Source organism: Dermacentor albipictus, chromosome 3 (genome assembly GCF_038994185.2).
Source record: "Dermacentor albipictus isolate Rhodes 1998 colony chromosome 3, USDA_Dalb.pri_finalv2, whole genome shotgun sequence".
Taxonomy (NCBI): domain Eukaryota; kingdom Metazoa; phylum Arthropoda; class Arachnida; order Ixodida; family Ixodidae; genus Dermacentor; species Dermacentor albipictus.
The window spans coordinates 97,274,893-97,300,091 of record NC_091823.1 but is presented as its reverse complement, the minus strand read 5'-3'; the positions used below and the strand labels follow the sequence as shown (position 1 = coordinate 97,300,091).

Below are 25,199 nucleotides of genomic sequence, written 5' to 3'. Positions count from 1 at the left end.
CGAGCTGCTTTCTGCTAACTGCGCCGCAACGCGAGGCGCTGCAAGCGATCCTCATAAGTATTTCAAAAAGTAACGAAATAAACAACAATAACATTGGGTGTCAGGGAATGCGTCACGAACTTGTCCCAGTAAGATTCAGTACACGCGATACTGCGTCACACGGCCGAGCTGCTTCTCGCCTAAAGCGTCACAATGCCGGGCGCGACCCCTATGCTTCAAAAGTACCCCAACAAGTAACGAGATTAGTTACAACAGTGTTGGGGGTCAGCGAAAGCGTCAGGAATTTGTCCCAGAAAGATTTAGTACACGCGAAACTAACTGCGTCACACGGCCGAGCTACTTTTCGCTAACTGCGTCACAAAGCCGGGTCCGGCAAGCATGCCCATAGATGACCGAAACAGGTTACAATAATGTGGGGTCCATATAAAGCGTCGCAAACATATCCCATTACAAGTCACTAAGTCAAATTAACTGCGCCAGGAAAGCGAATCTACGAGCGAGTCTACGTTCCATCGAGTAAGCTTAAGGTGCTTGAAATGCGTTGCAGAAGGTCAAGCCTAATTTCTCACCTTGCCGTAGTCCAACAGTCCAGTGGTGCCGTGTCGAAGTGCAGAAGGAACGCAGGAATACGGCGGCAGCCCAACAAGCCAGGTCGCATCCAAAAATAAGAAGAAGAAAGAGACGGGTTGCTAAAAAGGCGAACTTCACCTGCGCAGCAAGCCTCACTCGCTTCGGTGGCGTCTTTGGCGCATGACGAAGCAATGTGCCGCATCTGGCTTGCAGCTAGCTTGTTGCTAGGTAACGCAAGGAAGTAAGTCCCAAAGTATAAGCTCAATTATACGCAAACCTTTTTAGTTTTATCGGAAAAGAATTAAAAAATAAAACAATGGCTGGTAACTTCATTGCTGATTCTTTTTTTTTTTTTCGATGCTCGCCGCAGCTAGCAGACGGCATTATTACTATCGCGACGCATTTCCTGTTGCCGGTTTTCGCCAAGTGCCCCCTCTGGTGGAATTTCTTTTTGTTTGGGCGCTTGCCCACCTTGTCATTAGCAGCGCATGCTTACGAAGCGCTTCTGGCCGCTTGAGCCGGAGCAGCGGTCTGACTTTTTCGTGTGCGCTGGAACAGTGTATACGCTCGTCCTCGTCGCCGCTCAAACGAGCTATCTGCAGCATCACTGAGCATGACGGGGTGCCCCGCACCGGGGTCGCACGAATCGCAACGAAAGCGGTAAGCACTTTCACTCCGTGCCTTGTCGACGGACCGTCTTCGTCTACAGCAGTTCTTGCGTATGGGCTGCGATAGGGCTATCGTTTAGAACCCGCTACGCGTCTACCCGCCATATAATTTTATGGAGTAATATTTCGCTGTACCAGCGTTCATAATCCAATGTTAAAACCCGCCGAGTTTGGCTACGTCATAGTGCGCACCTGTCGCTCTAAAATCAACCATCCTTTAACTTTTCGACACCAACCTCCGTCATGTTCAATAACCCTCGCATCGCAACGGCAGCACCCCTTTTAGTATCGCTACTCTTCACAGAAGCAAGAGTATATTGCCACACACTTATTCACAAGGCGACAGCGATCACTTCTAAATTTTATTCAATTTTCGGCACGCATTTGCACAAATAACTAATATTTAACGTAAACCATAATCTCAACTCGTGCCAAGTCACGTCCACTCATTAACTTTCACGGCGTCTTCACTAAATTAGATAAAGCCATAAGCGTGAAATATGCCACCAACCCCACGGAACTGCGGGTGAGAGGCTAGTAGGGCTATTAATTGTAAAAGATACAGAGTACAGCATACAGAATTACTCATTCACATGAAATAAAGAAAGCTTGTGAAATAAAGATAAACATATGTGATAAAAAATTCACCGACAATTACGGCAATCCCTAATGCGAAATTTGAGTCCAGCTCTGTACGTGTTTTCATTTCGCGCTATATTGGCTGGCGTGGAGAGAATTCCTTTTATTGTGCGGCACGTTTCAAACGCAGTAAAGTGTGTGTAGAGGGGAGGGGGGGGTAGAGGGGAGGAGGGGGTGGGGAGGGCGACTGTTTTGCTAATCGGCAGGGCTTAGTTTCTTGTTTTAATTATTTCATTTTTTATTAATTTTTATTGCCCAACACAATCTTTATGTCTTGCTAATCTGGAGATCGCGAGAACCAGTACGTGGGCAACGTGTGTGCCCGATTCACAGCAGCCGCCGCAGACGGCCCTCCATCAAACGATACTCTAAAAAATATGAGAATGTTGACATGAGCTTATCGCTAGTGATCACGAAAACCCCGGTGTAATTGGTCAATAGCGGTAAACAAATAAATGCTTATTTTTTTAACCTTTAAATTGATGTCAGTCAGGACGTATATGAATAAACACTACCACTGTCATAATAAGCATATTGACTCGTGATCGCTACTAATTGAATTTTGTCAGTTCTAGTTATAATTGAGTGACTGCTTGAATGAATTTCCATTTGGTATTCATGACACAACGGTGTAATAAAGGATGCCTCGGTGTTATAAGTTAGCAATGTTAGTCAAAATGCTCATTATTGCAGAGTGTGAATTGCCCCCCCCCCCCCCGCCCCCCCGTGCACGTGACGTGCACGAATCTAAACAGTTGTATTATTGAGATAAATTATTCATTATCACTATTCACTTCATCATACCTACTCCCGGCCGGCCTCATTGTTGAATTGCTCGTTTTGGGATATTTCATTTGATATCCATGACATTACAGGTGCGTAAAACCGAGAGCACACAGCATAGTATATTACTAACTAATGATCGCTAGTTGCTATAGTCTTAATAATTACCTATATGGTGTAATAACTTACTTAACTGTTGTTTATTTCAGCGACATTACTGATTGCTTTTAACCTAGAACCTAGTTAACCTTGAACACAATGTATATCTGTCTATTATCGACCAACACTTTCCTTTCAAACAACGGCAGACGAATCTATGGCGCCCGTTATGCGCCTTCACCGCATAGTAGTCAAACAGAAGCGCCGCAGGAATATATTGCAGCAAGCAGAATAATAGCAAGCTGGACCTACATATACAAGGATTCCGAGACTATATTCCACTAGAGTGAAATTAGCGGATGATTCCTTGCTGCGCTGCAATCAGCATTTGAAAATTCACCCCACGCCTTTTAAGCGGGTCTACAAAAGTGTCCGAAGAAAAAAATCCAATCAGTGAAATCAAACGACACGTTCGACACAGCGTGAGACCGTTGTCGGGATTAAGTGCCTAAAGTGCAATTCGCAAAAAATGAGGCATTGCTTAGCAATCAATTTAAAAAAAAATAATTCCCATAGAATCACGCCGACCGCATCGCCCTAGAGACGGCTTCGCCGCAGCAGTAGACGCCTCGGATCCCTGAATTTCGAAACCTTAAAGGCTTCTTTTCGAATAATAAAATAGGGAAACGCATTTAAAAAATTCACAGGCGATTGCGATACTCCTTAATATGAAATTTGAGCGCAGCTGTTTAGGTGTTTTTAATTCGCGTTCTTTGGAGGTAAAAATTTTGAATCTGAATGGCAGGGTCTATTCGGCGGCGGCTATGAGCCTCTGCTCGTGCAGCTCGTGTAGCAGCAGCGGCAGACGAACAACTTCAACCGGTTGCGCCGCTCATTGTTCAAAAGGAAAGCATCAACATGGGAACGCGTGGCTCGCGCGGAGTGAATTCTCTAACGGCGGAGGTGCAGCGTAGTAACGCATTTGTAGTGGATCCGAAGCCCAAGTCGGCGCTTTGTATCGGTGGACGCGCTCGCCACATGACTCATTAATGACGTTATCGGCGTGGAGCACGTCCCCATGTGGCACTCCGCTCTCCTCTGCACCCTATCACTATTCTCTCTTCCTCTGCTTTCCTACTCACGATTTCTTCGTTATCGCCGTCTTTCATCTTTCAGTGCGCTCTGCGTTCGCTTCCTCGGCTTCTGCTTTCCTCCTCGCTCTCCCATCGCTATTGCCGTCTTTCAATCTCCGCTGCGCTCCCCGTTCACTCTCTTTTTTCATCCTTCAGTGTGCTCGTTCGTTCTGCTGGTTACGCCGACGCCGACTATCACCGCAGGAACGGGTGCCCGAGAGCTGCGATCTAAAGATGCAAGTCATGGCCGCAATAATGCATAAAGTAGCGTGGAGGTAAACATACAAAAATGTTACATAAGTGTACAGAAAATAAGATCACAAAATATCACATACAGCAGTGCGCTAACATAAGGAAATGCATACGTGAAGCGAAATTCAGCTGGTGTAATGGTTGGTAACGAAAGAAAAATAGCTCCCACAGCGATTCGCTCATCGGCAGGAAAATGTTACGCCTCACTTTTTACCGCGAGAGGTTTTCTGCAGCCGCGCTATGCCCGCGCGTTCTTCTCGCTAGGATTGACGTACCCTTAAAAAGAGGGAATGATGAAGCGCTTGCGCTACACACGCTCTGCAAATTGATCCGACGGCTGCATTCAGTTTGCTATTTAGTAACGCTAAAAGGTGAATTAGGCTTTCGCTTTGTCTCGGTTCTCTTGCATGCGTATGTTGGACCTGCAAGGCTCGATGGCCCCCTGCCCTTTGCGGTTCTTCATACGTTTGCGTTCCCGCACGATACACTAAAAGTCTTCAAGGAATGTGAATCGTACTGTTCCGCGTTGTGCTTGAGTTCAATGCACTTAAGGCGCATAATTTAATAGTGATACTATCTATTAAAGCTGCCTTTCGAAAGAGAAAAGCAGCTTGAAAAACTGAGAAATTATATGGTACAATAAAAACGCGTGATGGTGCGAAAAAATTGTACTGTTTTGCGAAAAACGGATTGTACCACTATCAGCATAGTCGTTGCTGACGTAAACACGAAGTTATTTGGCCTGTGGTCTTTTACCGACCAGATCTAAGCGTCATTTACGCAACTAATGGTAAGAAGAGTAAACAAGAAGCCTTCGTAAAGTCTCAGCAACATTTCTTGAATGTTGGACGCAGCTGCATTTTTGTAGTGATTACCTCATGGAGTCGTCGAAACATAAACTTAAAAATCAAGTGTCTCCTTTTTCTCCTTTAGTCTGCGTCCATTTCGTCTGCATTGTAACGAAAGCCAACCTGGAAAAGCGATGTATTTTTTTTTCCTCCCAAGTAAGCAATTGGTTAAAAATATACTACGCACTCTGCGAGAGATAGATTGTAAATTGCTATCAGAAGGCAAAGTAAACTGGAGCGAAACTTTCCTTTTCGCCACTGAATCCGTAGAGAGGACCACAAATTCATTCATCCTGCTACCCGGTCCTCGCGCAGCTTGAAACATAGCGAAACTGAGTAGAAATTAAAACATTTCTGGTACCAAACACTGTTTTTGGCACACGAAGAAATAATCAGTGTCACCGCATTGCGGCATTCGTAATAATGTCCACCACGTAGTCGCCTCCGGACTCCTCCTTTCCGTAGACCTTCTCTCTCAGCTTATGGCACTCGGCTTTCCTGCAAGCCCAATTTCACCGCTCGTTCATCCTTTTTTTTTTTCGTCCTGCGCTTCCGGAATCGGCAAAGTAATCAGATTACTTCCGGAAGAAATTACGATCACGTGCTGCGATAATGGTTTGCGGAAATGGCACCGTGCGAAACCCATTTCTTTCTTTTTTTTTTTGCTTTAGTTTGTGGGGGGGGAGGCAGGGGGAGGAAGTGCTTTCTTTCTGTCTGTCTTTCTGCGTTCTTTTTCCATCTTTTGCATGCTCCGGTGCAGAGATCTTGTCTTCGGTTCATTTACGAGTTTCCCTTTTTGAAATATTTTTTTTCTTTTAGTTTATTGCTCATGATTCTTGAATAAAAGTTTTATATCGCATCAAACCCCGTACTGCAATGTCTGATAAGCGCATCACTCCGTGTTAATAACAAATTTAAAGCATCGTGTTAGAGGCCACTGTGTGACAGTGTACGATCGGAAAATTATCCACCTAGTGAGCTTGGAGGCTTAATGTTTCAGTTTAACCGTGTGGTCCGATTGATTCACCCTGCGTCTTGACGAGCGAATAGAAAAGACAGTTCCTTGCATTGTTCGTTTTGCTTTATGAAGCTCTCAAGAGCAATAAATGAATAAATGTACTTCTATTCGAAAGACAAGTTCTCCCTGTATGCATGTTTTACTCCTATACATAAAAATATAATAATACCTCTGAGTGCTTACATATGTTGATTCCAGGAAAGAAGCCCAATTAATATACATTTTTACGCTGCCTTCAGTTACGCTGTCACAACAATTGGCAGTAGATATCTTACCTTATAACGAGCTATCTTTGTGCACGTTTCTTCCCAACTACAATTTATATATGAATACCGACGAGCGCGATTACACCTATGAAGTTTGTATAATGGTACAGTGGCGAGTGCGTAACCTATGCACAGGGAATCACATCAGAAACTTTCATGTGCAGAATTCTGCTGTATAACGTCTTCTAAGAGTTGCCGCCAAATTTAGAAAAGTACATATTATGGGATTTTACTTGCCGAAACCACGATACGATTATGTGGCAGGCCGTAGTAGGGGGACTATGTAAATTTGGACCACCTGGGGTTCTTTAACGTGCACCCAAATTTACATACACGGGTGTTTTCGTAGCACTACGGCCACACACGCACTTAAGAATGCATGGTACTAGCTCTGCTGAAGTGTGTATAAATATACGATGGAAGCATAAATTGCTTCATTATGCTCATTTTGTTGGAGTTGGTGCGCTAGTTTAAAGATTCAGTACTGCCTAGGAACTCCTTAAGTTAGGAGGTGGATGCAACGTGACTTTACTGTGCCCTTGATTTAAACCGCGCTGACATTGCTTGCAGCAATGGTAAAATTGTAAGCTTCTGCCCATTGTGGACTAGTGCGCCGTCGACGCGGTTGTGCGAGTCTTATGCTGGTTTTGCGTGCACCCTGTGCATTCTGTGCCTGCTGCGATAGCGTGTATGACTTTCGTTAGCGTACCAATATGCTAATAGACGCAGTCGTTCATGGTAGTGCAGCATTTCGCTTTACTTTACTCGTCCGTGTACTCGAATGCAAACAATCAATGAAAACTCAGGGCCTGACGCTTGCTGGACGTTTGCTTTTTTGCCTTTGTGTTCTATATATACGGCCGAGCTGCTGGTAGATCGAGGAAGCTTGGCTCTACAGAATCCGTTATTTCAAGTGCAAAATGCCTCAAGGCAGGTCAGACGCATCCAGTTCTTCAAGTGTTATAATAAGGCACACCCATAAGGGGAAACTTTTCAACAAAGCGGCATCCCAGACAGCTTCAAACTGCCTTCAGAGAGTACAGTGGTTAGAGTAGGTGCAAGCCTGTGCACCACACAGGCATACCTTGCCGTACAAAAGGAAGAATCTGCGGGTTGTAACTGACTTCGATGGCAGTCAGCGCCCGCGCGGCTGACGACTCGCTTTTCGAACGAACGAAGTACGTTATAGCTAAAACGTTAGAGCAGAATGTGTATAAAGTGCACAAGAACTGGCCTTTGGAAACGTTCGAATTCAGTGCATATCATGCGATAAACCTACAAAGTTTGCAGTCAGCTCTTAATAAAGCACTTACAGAGCTGCCAAAGCGAAGCTTACTGGTGGCGGTGCAGTAGGATTTCCGGTTTCTACTCTGTCATTCAATTCCACGTTGCATCTTTCTTTTGTTTTCTGGTTCGGGGCGCGTCTCATATTAACTGCGCTACAATATGGGGACTAAGACATGATGGTTGACGTGGCTGAAACGTTTTTCACCACTGCATTTGACAAGAGCAACACCACAGCAACTCCGTCCTCACTAACACCCGATAGCCAGGTGTATTGGACCATGGGGCCGTGTGTTGAAGAATATATTTTTGGGCTCTCTCGCAAATTACAAGTTCTGGCAATTTACAAGATTACAAGTAAAAATAGGGCCATAAGCTTACTTAAAAGTACGGCCTGATAGATTTGGCACTCGGTCAGTAGTGAGAACTCCCTGTTTCGTGTAGTGTTCATTAGTTGCATTAGCGGAACACATTTTTGCCATGTCAGGCGGACTGCAGCCGAGAAAAGAAACAGAAATAGATGTGAAAATTGTGTTCCGACATAGTACTGAACAAGATATGGGTACTCTAGCGTGGCCGCAGGAAAGAACGGCAACCTGTAGTCGTTTATCTGCTTGTGATATTAATCACTGATTACAAACTGTTGAGGTTTTTATCGCGAGGTTTTTGATGATTTCCCAGTTTCCTATAGCCGATGCTTGTGCGCTCTACGTACGTTTTACACTCTAACTTCTATCTATAACGTATCGCCAACCAACACCCACTTGTAACCATCTGTTTTGTCAGAAAAAACGAGCTCTCAGTCACGCTGGCATAGTTTGCATCGAAGTGATTTACTGCAGGTAGATTCTTCCTTATGTTAGCTAAAAACTCCACCCACAGGATACACTACCTTAAATAGGCGAAGCATCATCAAGGTTTATATTCGTACGGACAAAAAGCGTGTACAGTTTTAAACATATGCAACAACATGACATCTCATACTCGGCCGTACCCACACACCATACATTTCAAAATGTTTATTTGTGGTAAGCATAGTGGTACTATATTATCATTATTCCGAAGAATCGTCAAGAACGAAATACTTGTGAGCGACAAAGCGCACTGTACAACGAGGGTTTCCCGCGTCGGTTCTTGAATTTAAACTGAAGGCAACTTGAAGAGCGGTCAGCACAGCTGACTGTTGGGCAAAGAGTTGCGCTTCTCTGCTTCTGGTTAGTTAATGTTTCTGTTAATTTGTCGACCAAAATTTCAACTTCAAAATTTTCATAATAGCGAAATATCCGAACAGCTGCAACACGGACGTATTACCTCCAATCAAAGCGGATTGGTAGTGAAGCGTAATTCTATCATTGTTCCCTTTACGAGGAGCAGACGTTGCCCTAGTGTCGCGTTCAGAGGCGCAGAATACAAAGCACTTTTTCTTCTGTGAAAGCACGCATCGAGTGCTACGGAAGCAGATGTGGCAGTTGTTGCTGTAGTGATGAGCACGGCGATCTGTGCTCACTGAGGCGTGCTCCGTAGCAACACACAAAGCAGGAACGTTGACGGGTGAAAAGCAAGTATTTAGCTGTTCCGTGTCTTTATGACCAGCGTACCCTACCGTGAAACGATCGAAACCTACGAGGTCCGTCGGACCTACTTACACAAAACACTGACGGATCTATCGAGTCAGACACTTTAGAATGAAGGAAAGCTATTTGGAAAACCTGTCGCACAACAGGCCGCAGAATGTCGTTTCGTTATTGAGTTTATTTTATCATAAAAATTACTTTCGTGGACAGTTGCTTTCATAAGCAATATGAGTCTGCAGAGTGCGACACTCACTTAATAAGCTGGTTCTGCCAGCAACGTGAACTGAATAATAAACGATAACGAAGTATTAGCTGTTACGTGTTCATGCCTCCTTAGATATTCATCACATACCTAACACTTGCCTCTTGAGCCTTTCTGTACGCTTTAGCCAAGACATTTGTTTATTGCCCCTGCATCAACGCGCCATTGTGGGACTTGTTTTTGAAACTTGCCCCAGCTCTCGCTTCCGTTTAGTGCTTTATGATCGTTGACGCAGTTTCTTTATTTATTGTATAAACACTAGCGTAAAGTTAAATTCATTATATTTTTTACAAGCGACAGAATGTTACCGTATTGTATAAGCACTGAAACATTATTCGAATTATTTGTCCTTGAACTGGTCTCTGTCTCTCGCGCAGCCTTTATCGCTGCTACTGTTTGTGTGTGCTTGTTGTACGAATCACTCCGGTTTAAGGCCTTGTATCACAGCCCGGTAGTATTTCTAAAATAAATCAATAAATATATAATTGCTCTTTCAACTACACTTAGATAAGATAAGCATTCATTTTAAAACTCCTTTTATTCACAAACGATGAGCAAAACGTGAACAAGGTGAATGCAGGAGCCAACGTTTCGACAAGTGGACTTGTCTTCTTTAAGGCCTTGAAGAAGACAAGTCCACTTGTCGAAACGTTGGCTCCTGCATTCACCTTGTTCACGTTTTCCTCATCGTCTTGAATTTCCATCTCCCACATTCCCCGACTTTTCTCTTTTATTCACAAAGGTAGTCCAGTTTTGTTTTGTTTTTTGAAGTAAGGAAACATGCATGACGTGTTCCTCTACTTTTAATTATTCAACAAAACTGAATGTTCTGTATTGTGTCACTTCCTTGGAGCAATGAAGCATTGCATAAAAAGAATGTACGAATGAGAAGAAAGAAGTGCGCCATGTAATGCTACAACCGAGAACCACATTGCATGAAATCCTCTGTTTTGAGACCCTTAATGTTACGGTTTGATTGTCCTAAAAGTAGTACCATGATTTGGCCCTCTCGTCTTCGCGTTTATCACTGCGCAAATTTGTTGAACAGCAATTTGCACACTGCAACAAATACGGAGCACCAAGTCTGAACCGATACAGTATAGTGTAACAATTCCTGAATTTCTTTAGTATAAACCACCGTAGTTTTTTATAAAACGTCAGCGCATTTGGTTGTTACTATGCCCAATCTTTAGGACACTAACTGTGAAGAGGAAGAGAGAGGGAAATGAAGACTATGGTTTTAACTACATTTTTGGTTCACTAAAAGGACATTAAATAGCTGTCTTGTAACCACACCTGATTTCATTTAGAAGCTGGTATGTGTGCAAGCGCTGTGTTCGCCGAATTTCTGCTTGCTCACGCTATTCCTTTCCGCATGCCGAACAGTGAGCACAAAAATAAGGCCCGACAGAAAATCGAAGCCAGTGCCAAAAAGTAGGCAATAATGCCAAGACCGGCTTTCCTAACTCCCATTTCCATATTCCCTGGAAACGTTGTCACTGGCAAGCACTGCAACTCGCAAGCTACCTTCTCTCTGGACGCCTCCTGAATGTGTGAACAAGTTGCGTCAGTACAGCAAAATACAAGAAATCAAAGATGAAAGAGTAATCGATAAACCACGAGTGGGCTGGAAAAGTCAGCTGTCGCGATGTCACTGACAGTCGCTCTCCAAAGCGTTCAAATTTACAATGCTCCATTCGGTCAGCCCTGCTTTCAAGCCCGCTGGTCGTGGCGTTTTATGAAAAACTTAAATTTCCCTGCGCGGTTCACATTGTACTACAGCGGTAGACATTGTCATGACTCGACGCTGCTATTGCCGATGGAGCATCTTTTTCACAAGGAGTTGTTTCTTTAGCTTAGCCTAAGGGGCTATTTCATTGTACGTTATTTTATTTTCTTGGTGTTGTTTTGTAAAACTGTACTAAGTACTATGAAGCCCCTTAGATTTACTTACAACGCGTGCTAGCCTGGCGTTGTTAGGTGTGTTCGTCATTCGTCAAATATTTTCCCATCATACCCTTAAAAATATGTAAACAATTTATGCCCCCAAGTTAGTCAACGGTCATCGTTCCTGATTGCCGTTTTCATCCCACACGCACACGCACACGCACACGCACACACACACACACACACACACACACACACAAACACACACACACACACACAAAAAAAAGCCTGAATGCTTGCTTTGTATATTTAATTTTTTCATAATGGTATCTTGAACCCTAAATTTCATCTATAGTTCCACCGAGCTAATGATTTTTGAATGCAAGTGACCTTTTGTGACCATCACGTTGGGCAGAAACAACTGCAGGACTTATCCATCGGGCTCCTGCAGGCAACCGCTTTCCTGTCTCTCATCGCAAGAATTTTCTTCGTAGGCGGTTCAAAGGAGGGGGGGGAGGGGAGGGGCATATTTTGCGTAGCTGCCAGAAGCACATTTACGAACTACGGAAGCTGAGAAAGCAGTTTCTTTGCAAAGACTAAGCGTGATTTTTTGCCAAGGTTAAGCGCTTCCAGCGAGAAACTGTCAGGCTCCGACGGCTGCTCTGAACAGCTTTATGTTTACGCGCAGGCAGCATGCAACGTCTTTTGCATTCCCCAAATGCTTCAACGTGGGAGTGATTTCACACGGTCATTCCGTAATGGCACATAAGCAAGCTGGTGTGAAACGTAACTTTGTTCCAGTACTGAGTACTGTATAAATATTCAAATAACTACACATTCGAGTAGATGCATATAATCTCATAGCAAGCTGTTTACAAAAACTGAGAAAGTAGGTAGGTGTCGTCTGCGTGCCACTGGCAAAGAGCACCCGTTAGCGAAAGCACTTCTGCTGTGAAACCCGAACCATAAAAAAAATTATTGTGGGTATGGTCACTCAGACGATGTCGGCAAACCGTCTTTAAAAAGCGTGTCTAAGAACAGTGCGACGGCCGGCTCACACTCCCTCATGCTGAGACAGCAACGAATTCTGCTCACGGCAGATATCAGGGCCGACGCCAAAAGATACTATCTCAACAAGAGGCAAGCAAGTAGCAGATACAATGGTTTAAGAAACAAGACTGTAGCTAACCGCTACGCGAGTGATTGTGGCCTACAAAATAAACGATTCTCGCTATTTAGGATCACAGATTTTGTAGCTCTGTTGCGCCGTGCGCAAAATATGCCGCGGATATACACACCGTCTGGTTGAGACACGACAATGAACTGCGTCGTGCCGGCTGCGACAGTCGATACCGGCCGTTGCCTGACCAGGAAATGAGTAGAAAATTTGTTTGATTCATGATATGCATGGAAGCCAAACAATTTTTTTCCCCGCTGTTCCTCAATGATCATCTGTTAGCGTTTATTTAAGGATGGATGTGCTTTCAGAACGGCCACCGCTGGAAAACTCTGTTCACTACAAATGTTTGAAATTGGAGATTTCATAACATGCATGCTGATTATCTCTATGAGTGCGTAATATAGTAATTTGTTTCAGGTCGTTGGCACACCTGAAAAAAAAAAACATCTGACTTGTCCCCGTTTTTTTTCCGTGATAATTTCAATAGTAAAATCGGCTCTTTAGCGCACGTCCCTGCGTACGAGCAATATTTTCAACGTTTAATGGCTGCTATCGAAACGCAAGCTTCCCGCAATAATTAAATGGCTTATTTTCACTGCTTGTAATTTAGGACCAGGGTGTGGAGTGCCTAGTTTTGTTCCCTTTGATGTATATCTGCAAAGCAAACAAAGTTTCAATTTCTCTTACACTCAAACATGATTCGTTTTCTACACCAATGCCCATAACGCGACCTAATTTCGGCGCCGAAGAGAGTATTTGCGAAAGGCAGACCATATCATGAACCGGAGCGATGTTACTAGGCAAACTATACGGCGTATCCTAAGTGCAGGAGCTGCTAAAACATTCGACATGTGACTCAAAGTGCATATTCAACGTAAACATGGAGTATACTCTTTAAGAGGCTCGTCTGCTTCTCAGACGGAACCGAGGGTTTCGCAAAGCACGCGCCACGTTAATGGAGCCAGTTCGTGTACAGCGGCGGCGCACTTGTCTGTAAATTATTAAAGTGGCTCTCGCTCTCGTTATGAAACATTTTGGTACAGAGATAGTGGAAGGCAGAATATAGGAAAAGAAGCAGGGTCATGTTCTTCAGGATGATTAAGCCAGGACGCATCTTGCGAAGCAGACGATAGTGCGTTGTCGATGCCGATTCAGTTGCGCGCGTGCGCAAAACGAGGGACGGCTTCGGTGTGCGCGTTAATCTACCGCGTATAGTGTATTCCTGTTCGCAGCCTTGCCCTCTGTATTGGCCGCTCTCTAACGTAAGCTTGTTTGTTGGGATATCGAGCGCCGTTGATGCTTCATTTGCGTAGTTGTTTCGGAGTGTACCACACCGTTGATGCAAAGAAACGTCCCTTTCCCAGTGGAAGCGTTATGAGATGCAACGCATTGCATTAATACCGGCGGTGCCACTCCTTTTCACCTGCGCCCGTATCTAGTGTCAACGGCTAAGCGTCGAGTTATTCAGGCAGAAGTCCACAAGACGTTCGCTAAGAACAATGTGGAGCCATCGTGAAGTCCGTTGGGGTCCCCTGGGGTCTTGATTACCATCAAAGATCGGCCACTTCTGTTCTCCGTGTATTATATCTCCACCTCAATAGAGTTCCAAAAATACATGTACCCCTTGTCTCGCATCGACGACGTTCTGGACTGCCTCCATGGTGCTCGCTATTTCTCTAACATTAACCTTCGCTCCTAGCAAATTGCTGCAGGCAATTCTGACCATGAATAGATTGTCTTTAATGCATGTTATGATCATTACGAATTAAAGACAATGCATTAGCTCTTTTTAATGTACCAACCACATTATCAGTGCTAGATGTGCTGTCTACTTCAAGGTTTCAAGGGGTCGACCTGCCCGTGCAATTTAGACGACTCAATTGTCTTCGCTCATGCTTTGTAAACGCATTCGAAACGCTTTTGAGTGTTCTTTTTGAGAACCATTATACGCTGGCTACAGGACACCTTTCCTTAGCTTGTACATGAAAGCCTCAGCCACCGCTTGCAGTTGCCCCGTCTCACTCGCTAAGTATGGTGCTGCGTCGTCATTATCATGAGCAACAGCCTATAGTTAAGTTCACTGCAGGACGAAGGTTTCTCCTTGCCATATCCAATTATCTGTCTTGCGCTAACTGATTCCAAATTGCACCTGCAAATTTCTTGATTTTATCACCTCACCTCGTGACATGGCACTACGTACCTGCATGCAGTTCATGTCAGCATCGGAATACGCATGAGGTGTTAGTAGCCGGTCATCTACAGCCAATCGCCATCGTGGCGGAACCGTTTATACGTGGCAGACTTGAACTACTAGGTCCCTTTACCACGTCACCACCTGGAAATAATACGGTAGCCGCTGCAACTGACAGCGTCACGCGGTACGCCATCCCACGACATCTCCCAACCAGTTATATCACGGACGTCACCGACTTTATTTTGCGTAACATTATTTTGCTTCATGGCGCCCCGCGACATGCAACTGTTCACTGACCATGGTTGTTATTTCTTTACCAAACTTGTTACCGATATCGTGTGCTCTTGCTCCACTGAAGACAAGCTTATCACCTCCCACCATCTCCAAGCCAACGAACTGGCTGAAAGGGTTGAACCATACCCTAACAGGTATGCTGTACATGTACGTTCCGAATGAGTACCATCACAGGGATGTTGCCCTCCCTTAAGTCACATTTGCCTACAATTCATGTCGTCATGAAATTGCCGGATGTTGTCGTTTTTATCTCTTGTATGGATGCAAACCAACTTTACCTCTATACAGTGGTCTACCTCTTGCTGCGACTTCCACACACGTGACGCCGTAACCCTGCCCACCACGAGCGCCAACTCGCCCGAACTTGAATGACGGCATCGCAAGTTACGCAGAGGTACCTCTATGACATCCGGCACCGCAACGCACTGTCGTCGATTGGTACACTCGTGCTGCTGCGGTCCCCTTTCCAATGTACCGTTCTTTCAGAGGTGCTCCTTTTCCGCTACATGGGCCCCTGTCGCTTGCGGCGGCTTGTGAAAACGGTGACGTATGAGGTCCCTCCTGTCACTTCTACCGCTCTCTCTTTCTTGGCGTCCCATGACGTCATTCACGTGAACAAGCTTAAAGTCTACCAAAATGGTTCCAGCCACTTCCTTTAACTGCTCCGGGAAGGCGCTTCTGATGCAAATGGCAGTGCTACGAGGCAGGTAAGCAGAAGATGCACGAGGTGTCTGAGATAACGACCACGATCCTAAAGCTAGTGCTGGCTCTTTCCTTTAAACGAATGCGGCGCATCTCCTTGTAAATATACTTTAGATCGTTTCTAGTCTGCGTCATTCCACGTAACAAGTTATCTGCCCCACTCCTGGCATTACTGCGAGAATCAGAGCTGTGATTGCTGTTACCAAATTCGATGCGGCAGCACATTCCTCGCGCGCGACCTCTCAAGCAAACTTTTGGTACTAGCCAGGTCGGTGGGAAACACACTGTCCACGTATCAACAGCATCGCATTTCAGCAGTTTTACCTGACATATCAAGGGGCGAAACATTACACGAAGTCCAGTAAAACGTTGTGAATGTGTTTGGACGTCCTGCGAAAAACAAATGGCACTTTTATAAATAAAGTCCCCTTCAGCATGTCCTAAATCACACGAGCGCGACTTTCTTGCGTTTCTTAGTTTTACAATTCCACACTGTGTTTCAGCATACTAAATATACCAAATACTCTTTGTTCTAAAACATTCGACAGCATTACTCGCCGCTGTAGCTTAGTGGCTATGGCGTTGTGCTGCTAAGCATGAGTTCATGTTTTCGATTCCGGCTGTTGCGGCTGCATCTTAATGGGGGTGAAATGCAAGCGTGCTTATGTATTTAGATTTAAGTTCCCTTCAAAGTACTCCAAGGTTAAAATTATTTCGCAGCCCACTATATGGCGTGCCTCATATCAGATAGCTGTTTTGGCATGTAAGACCCCGGACGAAGGCGGGGTCCACGGCCTCAACGTGTGTGTGTATGTGTTCTTAAATAGCAATACTCGTAGAAGCACTAGGAGACCTGCAGGCGCGTGTAGGCAATAGAAAATAGTATCCGAATGCAGCAACCTGAAGGAGCCAAGGCCAACAAGGTCATATATGTTTTTCGGTCCCCTGAGCCAACGACGAAAGTGAACCAGGGCCCAACGTTTTCATCAAAGGAGAAGGCAAGCGGCAAACGCGAGCGTGTAACACACCGCAACAAAATTCTTGCTACCATATACACAAAAAGCTCATCGCCCTTCCGCGATTGATTGTTGAACTCTTTTCCTCTCTCTGGTCTACCGTGAGACATCATTTTATTTCGCAGGCCCCATTGTGTCCATCTTCCCGTTCGCCAACCAGCCGTAGACGGCCAGCCAAGGTAGACGGGATCGAAAGAAAACAATAAGGAACAGTGGTCGCAAACGGTTCTGTTACGCAGCCTTACCCTAAAACTACCAAAACTCGGAGCGGCATCTATAAGCTCGAACGACCGCGAAGAAAGGGACATTGTTTCCGGCACACGGGACATCTAATTACGGCCCAGCGAATGAGCTGTACAGCCAGGCCACAGTCAGCTTTCTTCCTATCCGTGCTTTTTGTTCCAATCCTTCCAAAGCAATCAACTGCCAATGGTAATGAAATAGAAAAGCGAGAGACTACGGATAAAACTCGCTTCAACGTGGGGCATCCAGGGGCTGGCCGCTATTCATCCCATTTTCCCGCTCCTCCGAGGTCTCTGCCTTTCTCCATTCGCTTTGTTAGAATCCTCCTCTATGCCGACTCTGTCTGGCCAGTACCTTCCCGCACCGGAGGTTTGATACCGGCCTGGCTCCCTTCATTTCCTCGGTAATTTCCTTCTACTTGTTTCGTCGCGAAGTCGCTCCTGTTGCTGTTCCAGTACTTACTGCCGTACGCGCTTGTGTGCGTCTGCGTGACCTTCTGAGATTGCGGTTGAGATGAACCGTGCGAGTATTCGAGGCCGTCACGTGGCTGTATTTGTGTGCTTCTTAGAGCCAAATTGGGCTGTTAGACTGAGTGAAATCTAATACGTGGCTACGGGGCGAAACACAGCGCTATGCCCGATGCAGATAGCCGGGTCCTTCGACGGAAAACACATTACGCTAATGGTGTCTTCCACAGGTCACTCTTGTCCTCCAAATTAGAGGAAGCAGATCTCATACAATCTAATCTGAACTGAAATGTGTACAGTGCAACGAGGCGCTATTTTTAATTTGATAGTAGACAATTTATTTAATATTAAAAATACCACTCTAAAATACTGATCTTCATGTCATTCGCGTTAATACCAGAATTTTGTGTATTTAACTGACACTCTATCATCACTTCGCATAACTTCTTTTCTCATCGTAGAAAAACCGTTGCTCAATATTTTAAAGCAATTTGTGGGCGAATGATTGGTTCCTGAAGCGTACCACGAATGAATAACACAGATTCAGCAAGCTTACGCATATATATTGTGAGCGTGTAAAGTATATATTCGCCTCAAGTATGAATACTCATCAAAAATATCATGGGTTGTTGTGTAACTGCGACAACAGAGATCTAAAGTAGGAGGCGTCATGCAAACAACACGTGATATTTCAAAATTCTTTGCCCAGTGAAACCACGTTATAACAGACAATGAGGTGGGTTCACCTTTGAATACATTTTATGATCAAATAGCAAAATCTGATCTACGTATTGCAACACAACTGGATAAAGCCTACTCGTTTGGCTTAACTTCTGTATCATTATCATTATCTTTATGTATATATATAAACACGCATCACGCTATTCGAAAATATGCGATTTCTAACAGTGTTTAATTATATCCACCTAACTAATCGCAAGTTTATTCTGATGGAATGTTTATGTTCATGCACTAGATCTTCCGCAGACATACCGAAATTTGGGACAGAGGATCAGCCTGATTCCCACTTTGAGGTGTCTACGTAGTGATGTCACGAGGACGAGGGCTAGGTGCGAAGCTTGTTGATCGAAGAAAGGTGACGAAAAATGGTTGGATAAGTACATAACAAATGCGAATATAGGTTTCTACCTTTTGTGTTGCAATGGAACATGTACACTCTGGGCGATTGACCTAGAACGGGCACATAAATAGCGGTCGAAGAATTCAGTAGTTGAAATATCAGAAATTGAGAAACATCAAAGAAACCTTTGAATATCATGCGCTATTCCACGAATGGGTACGTGCGATCTAGAGGTATCTGTGATCGGCCATTATAAGCAAGGGTTTCATGTCATGTTTTATTAATAAAGGAAAAAGGAGACATCCACCCAATCGTAGCATCTACTGCAAAGGAAACCCATACGGAATCCTCGAAAGGAAAACCTCGCAGTTGAAGAAAAATTCGTCCTGGTCCGGGACGACGCTACAATAGGGTGGATGTCTTCATTTTCCCATTTTCCCTACTTCTCTCGACCTTGCGGGTTCCCGCAGAACTATTACTCCAAGTCATGTTTTACTGTTTGATAACATCGAATTGGCGTGCGCGGGCTGGCACGGTCTTGTCGGTGAAAATTCACAAAAAGCTGCGGGTTACTGAAAACAGCTTTTCAAAAAAGTGAAAGCGGGGATACAAGAAGGGGAAAGAGAAGAACAATATTGGAAACAATATTGCAGCAAAGGGGAGGACGATAAAGAAACGCCAGGTGTTGGCGGTTGGCAAAATGTTGTTCATCTACAACGTGGTAAATGGAGACGTTGGTACTTGGTGGTTGTGAGTAGAGCACATGGGGATGAACTCTTACTTGCACTGTAGCTGCGCGCGTTTCTTCGGCATTGTTACGCAATTTTTAGCCCCTTTATTAAATAACACAACTCCCACAGCAACCTTTAAGGTTGCTGTAGGAGTTGTGTCAGAATTTATAAAACATATGGTCCACCGATGGCATCTCGTTGGTCGGGTGCCTCTGCAATTAAAGTGTTCACCATCACTGCCTGTCATCGCATGATCTTATGCAACTCTCAAGAGCATCAGAATTCGTTTGAAAATACGGGCTGAGGTTTATCGAGTACTTATTGTTGCCTGTTCAAACAAAAGTTACAGCGACGTTTCCCTTAGTGCACGCGAGGTACGTGCATGCGTAGTCCTGAGCATTATTTGATCCGCACCGATGGCACCGGCTGTTGGAATCTCAGCGCTGCCACCAGCTGTTGGAACCTCAGTGCTGACACCCGTTGTTGCAACCGGACCGTTGGCGCCCGTTGTTGCAAATGGGTCGCAAGCCCCAAGGGTAGCGTTGGCCTGGCGGCCTGGGGCACCACTGGAAGCATCCGAAGGTCCTGGTAAAGCATGAGTCGACTGCTAACAGAATAACTTCTTTATTCTAGCATCGCAAGGAGCGGGCGGTCAGGTCGACCGAAGTAGAGAGACGGGAGAGCACGTTACTCAACAGAAGAAATCGGAGCCTCTCTCCTGGCGTCCGGGGGCAGCTGCTCTTATACTCTTGGCGTCGCGGGCAAGAAGGAAGGTCACGGGACGACACCACGTGACAGCGGCGACGGACGGACTGAGAGACACGTTGGGACAAGGAGGTGACGCATCAGCCGGGCCGGCGCCGGTCAGACCTCCTCGCTTCACACTGGGGGAGCTCCTCTCCCCGGCTGCCGCGCTTTGACAAGCGTGGGCACACACACACACACGCACACACAAAGACACGTGGCACTGAACATGCCGGGACGCGCTCGGCGGGGATGCGTCGCGGCCGCTCCGAAGGGGCCAAAATGTCCGCCGCTTTGAACGAAGCCCCGACGTCCGTTGCATCCGCGCCGGCCATATCGCGCGTCGTAGGCGAAACGTAACAGACCGCCCCGCCGGGGGAGGGAGATCCCGATGGTCAGGGGACTGCATCCGCTGTCCGGAGGGATGTCGCTCGATGATGCTCATAACCGAAGTCGGTCGTCCCTCGGCGTTTCTTGAGCGCAGCGCACCGAGAAGGCCTCGTTCTCACGTTCAGGTTCACACAGGACACTGCAAAGTGACTTCAGGAGAGTTGCCATTTTTGTTCTTTTTCCGAGCAAGCGTTAGAACTGCGCCGAAACTCAGCCGCTCAGTCAGCAAGCACGGCACAACCCTCACTAAGCCATGCCAGGCTCTTTCCCCTTTTATACTACTGCCTAGTTCCTTACAGTAGTCCATAGCAGCACTCAGAACGCGTCCACAAATCGGAAAATTGCACTAGAAAGCACATCATCACTTTGAAACACTACACAAAAGCAATATGTTAAAAATCCTGCCTCAGGAAGAAAAACATCAATAACAAACAATTTTGAGGCTGATTCCCACGTTAGGGGCTTCGACTTAAGCCATCGGCGTTACCGTTGAGACTCCCCTTTTTGTAACGCAGCTCAAAGGAATGTTGTTGCAAAGCGAGGCTCCAGTGCAGGAGGCGGCCATTTGTGAAAGAGATAGTCTGCAGCCATTGGAGAGGGCAGTGATCCGTTTCGAAGCATGCGAAGCGGAGATCGCAGCGAGCGACCGTACACGAGCTCAGCTGGCGAACACCCCGTAGCGGCATGCGGCGCGGTCCTTAATGCAAACATCACCCCAGGCAGACAGAGCTCCCAGTCAGTTTGTTGTGCAAACCACAATGCTCTCAACACGCGCTTCATGACGGAGAGGAGCTTCTCAAAGGAATTCGACTGGGGGTGGTGCACTGAGCTGTGTAACAGCTTTACCTCGCACCTTTCGAGAAAGGCTGTCGTCAAAGCGCTAGTAAACACTGTGCCCTGATCTGATTGGATTTCCGCAGGAAAACCAACTCGCGCAAATATGGACAGTAGTGCATTGACTATCTCAACTGAGCTGAGTTCTTTAAGCGGCACTGCTTCAGGGAACTTTGTCGCTGTGCAGATCACAGTCAAAATGTGTCTGTACCCCGTGGCTGTTACCGGCAGAGGTCCCACTGTATCAATAACGAGCCGTCTAAAAGGCTCCGTAATGATAGGTACCAACTTCAACGGCGCCCTCGATTTGTCCCCTGGTTTGCCCACCCGCTGACAGGTGTCGCATGTCTTCACAAAGTGGTCTGCGTCCCGAAAACACCCTGGCCAATAGTACTCTTGCAAGAGACGGTCCTTAGTTTTCTTAACTCCTAGGTGTCCGGACCACGAACCTCCATGCGACAAGCGCAACAGATCCTGACGATAGCATTGAGGCACGATCAGCTGATCGAACTCCACTCCCCTGCGGTCTAGATACTTCCGGTACAGGACCCCACCTCTTTCCACAAAGCGAGCATTTTTCTTGGCGATACCTTCCTTGACAATGCAGCGTATGTTTTCTAGGCTGCCATCCTTCTTTTGCTCGGCTATCAAAACCGACCGGCTGACTTTTAGCAACCTATTAAGTCCGTCTGACGTAGGCGCGATGAGCAAATCTGCAGATAGCTCTTCTAACTTTCCCGCATCGGGAATTTCCTCTCCAGTATCTGGTGCCTTTAACGCTACAGGCTCAATTTTATTCAGTTCGGGCGTGCTCTGAATATCAGCTTGCTGCGCCTCTGACCCTTTCTCATCATTCGACAACGTCGGCCCCGCAACTACCGCCTTTGCAGCGAGCTCCCGAACCTTCGATCTGGTTAAGGCCTGAACGCTAGCCTCACCAAACAAAAGCCCCTTCTCGCGCAGGAGGTGATCGGACCTGTTCGAAAATAGGTACGGGTACTGGGGGGGCAGCATAGATGACACTGCCGCCTCCGTCTCAAGTGCTCCGAAAGGACCTTCAATGAGCACTTTTGCTACGGGCAGACACACGCTATGAGCTTCCACGGCTTGTTTGATCCATGCGCTTTCGCCCGTGAACATATCGGGTTCTACGTAAGAGGGGTGAACTACATCCATCGTAGCTGCGGAATCGCGAAGCACTCGGCACTCTTTCCCGTTCACGAGGAGGTCTCGCATGTAAGGCTCGAGAAGCTTCATGTTCTCGTCAGTGCTGCATAATGACAAAAACACGACTTTTGTTTTTGTTTCTGGACACTGCGCCGAAAAGTGACCCGGCTTCTGACACGTATAACACACGCGCGCTTGCCTCGTCTCGAACCGCTTTCTGCGTTCGGCTTCGGCTGCCGCCGTCTCCTTAGGTTCGGTCGGACTGCTTACACTCGCATCCGCACTACGTGTGTCCCCCTTTGCTCTCATGGGCGTGAACTTCGGCCTCTCAAACTTGGAGCCAAATTCACCCTTTTGGCCGTCCTTAGCTCCGCGAGCCCGACGCGTCACAAACTCTTCGGCTAGCTCAGCGGCTCTAGCCACTGTACTAACGTCTGGCCTATCCAAGACCCAGTACCGCACGTTCTCAGGTAACCGACTATAAAACTGTTCTAGCCCGAAACACTGCAGAACTTTCTCGTGGTCACCAAACGCTTTCTCTTCTTTGAGCCACTCCTGCATGTTTGACATAAGCCTGTAGGCAAACTCTGTATATGATTCACTTTTACCTTTCTCATTTTCCCGAAACTTCCGACGGAACGCCTCCGCTGACAGCCTCTACTTCTTTAGCAGACTCGATTTCACTTTGTCGAAATCCTCTGCCTCCTCTCTATTCAAGCGAGCGACTACGTCGGCCGCCTCGCCGGGTAACAAAGTGAGCAAGCGCTGTGGCCACGTTTCCCGAGAGAACCCCTGCTTCTCGCACGTTCGCTCAAAGTTAACCAGGAACAAACCAATGTCCTCTCCAAGCTTAAACGGCCGCATCAGGTCAGTCATTTTGAACAATACTCGTTCTCCTGCACCGTGTGCCTGACTTCCATTACGAGCGCGTTCCATCTCTACATCGAGACGCTTCATTTCCAAAGCGTGTTCGCGCTCTTCTTTTTCTTTTCGCTCTTTAAGTTCGCGCTCCTGTCTTTTTGCCCTCTCCTCAATGGTCTCAAGGCATTCCGACAGCTCGTCATCCTCAGCTTCTAACACAAGAATAGCCCTTAGCAGTTCTGGTTTTCTGAGTTTGTCTGAGACATCCAGACCCAACTCTCTTGCAAGCTCTAGCAATATCGGTTTGCGCAACGACTTCAAATCCATGGCTGCTCTGAATGCTGCTTTCTCTACTGCCAACTATTGTCTTGCCGCAAACTAACCCGGCAGCAACGACAACCACAATTACCAGCTCGGTTTCTGACACTAACAAAAGCTTGGCAAAACTCAGAAGAAGAAAGTCCCGCACTCACCAAACCTCGCAGCCAAGAATTCAGCGCAGTCGTTCCACTGCAGGCAACCAGTCATCACACAGGGCTCGTTGCACTGCTCCCGGATGGTCGTTGTGCTGCTCAGCATACAGTCAACCGCATATCTTCGCTGCTGGCCTCCGTTGTCGCGATCTCACCGCTGGCAACCAGCTATTTGATCCGCACCGATGGCACCGGCTGTTGGAATCTCAGCGCTGCCACCAGCTGTTGGAACCTCAGTGCTGACACCCGTTGTTGCAACCGGACCGTTGGCGCCCGTTGTTGCAAATGGGTCGCAAGCCCCAAGGGTAGCGTTGGCCTGGCGGCCTGGGGCACCACTGGAAGCATCCGAAGGTCCTGGCAAAGCATGAGTCGACTGCTAACAGAACAACTTCTTTATTCTAGCATCGCAAGGAGCGGGCGGTCAGGTCGACCGAAGTAGAGAGACGGGAGAGCACGTTACTCAACAGAAGAAATCGGAGCCTCTCTCCTGGCGTCCGGGGGCAGCTGCTCTTATACTCTTGGCGTCGCGGGCAAGAAGGAAGGTCACGGGACGACACCGCGTGACAGCGGCGACGGACGGACTGAGAGACACGTTGGGACAACGAGGTGACGCATCAGCCGGGCCGGCGCCGGTCAGACCTCCTCGCTTCACACTGGGGGAGCTCCTCTCCCCGGCTGCCGCGCTTTGACAAGCGTGGGCACACACACACACACGCACACACAAAGACCCGTGGCACTGAACATGCCGGGACGCGCTCGGCGGGGATGCGTCGCGGCCGCTCCGAAGGGGCGAAAATGTCCGCCGCTTTGAACGAAGCCCCGACGTCCGTTGCATCCGCGCCGGCCATATCGCGCGTCGTAGGCGAAACGTAACAGCATGCACAGCGAGCGCCACGGCGTCGATGCACAAGTGCAAAAGGCGGGAACGCGGTCGCAGACGCTACATTGACCTCGACGGTGCGACGCCAGGTGGGCCACAGGGAAAGCGCACATTTCCACAAATGCAAATAAGAGGCGTCGAGAACACGCACAGTGAGCACCGCGGCGTAGAAGCAGAAACGGAAAGAGTACGAACGCGGCGATTGTCTTCTCCAGCGCGAGGTGCCTTTCACCATCACCGCCCCCAAAATTAAGCTGCATACCCTCCCCCCCTTCTCCCCTTCTCCCCGCCCACACCACCACTCCTTGCACTCATTCCTAAAGCGCTGGCAAATCAATCTATTCGGCAGTCAACATTTTGATTCCTTTTACAGCGAGAGCTGTATATGACTAACCTTACATAGTTTTTTGTCATCTGTCAACAAAACAAATCATCATGTGGGCCTATCCTGGTGATTGTGCAAAAAAAGTCCAAGCTCAATGGCACATGCCCCTGTGGGAACGGTAACGTGTAACGCGACCTTTGAAATCTTCGGGTATGAGGAGCGCTTACCGCCTGCTTCACCTCCGCCGTGGTTCGGCCCGGCATTGCACTGCCGTTGGGCCCAGCCGCGGCGGAGGTGAAGCAGGCGTTAAGCACTCTCCATACGCGGGTGAAGA

The 25,199-nt window shown here is 47.0% G+C and overlaps 1 long non-coding RNA gene across 3 annotated transcripts in view; it reads left to right on the top strand.

The window, feature by feature from the left end:
* The first annotated feature begins 1,047 nt into the window (after window positions 1–1,047).
* The window catches only part of LOC135901311 (uncharacterized), a 454,233-nt gene continuing 430,081 nt past the window's right edge, over window positions 1,048–25,199 (top strand). For all 3 annotated transcript variants that reach the window (XR_010564089.1, XR_011512844.1, XR_011512843.1), the window contains exon 1: window positions 1,048–1,230. This is a non-coding gene — a long non-coding RNA (uncharacterized lncRNA). The remainder of the gene's footprint in view (window positions 1,231–25,199) is intronic.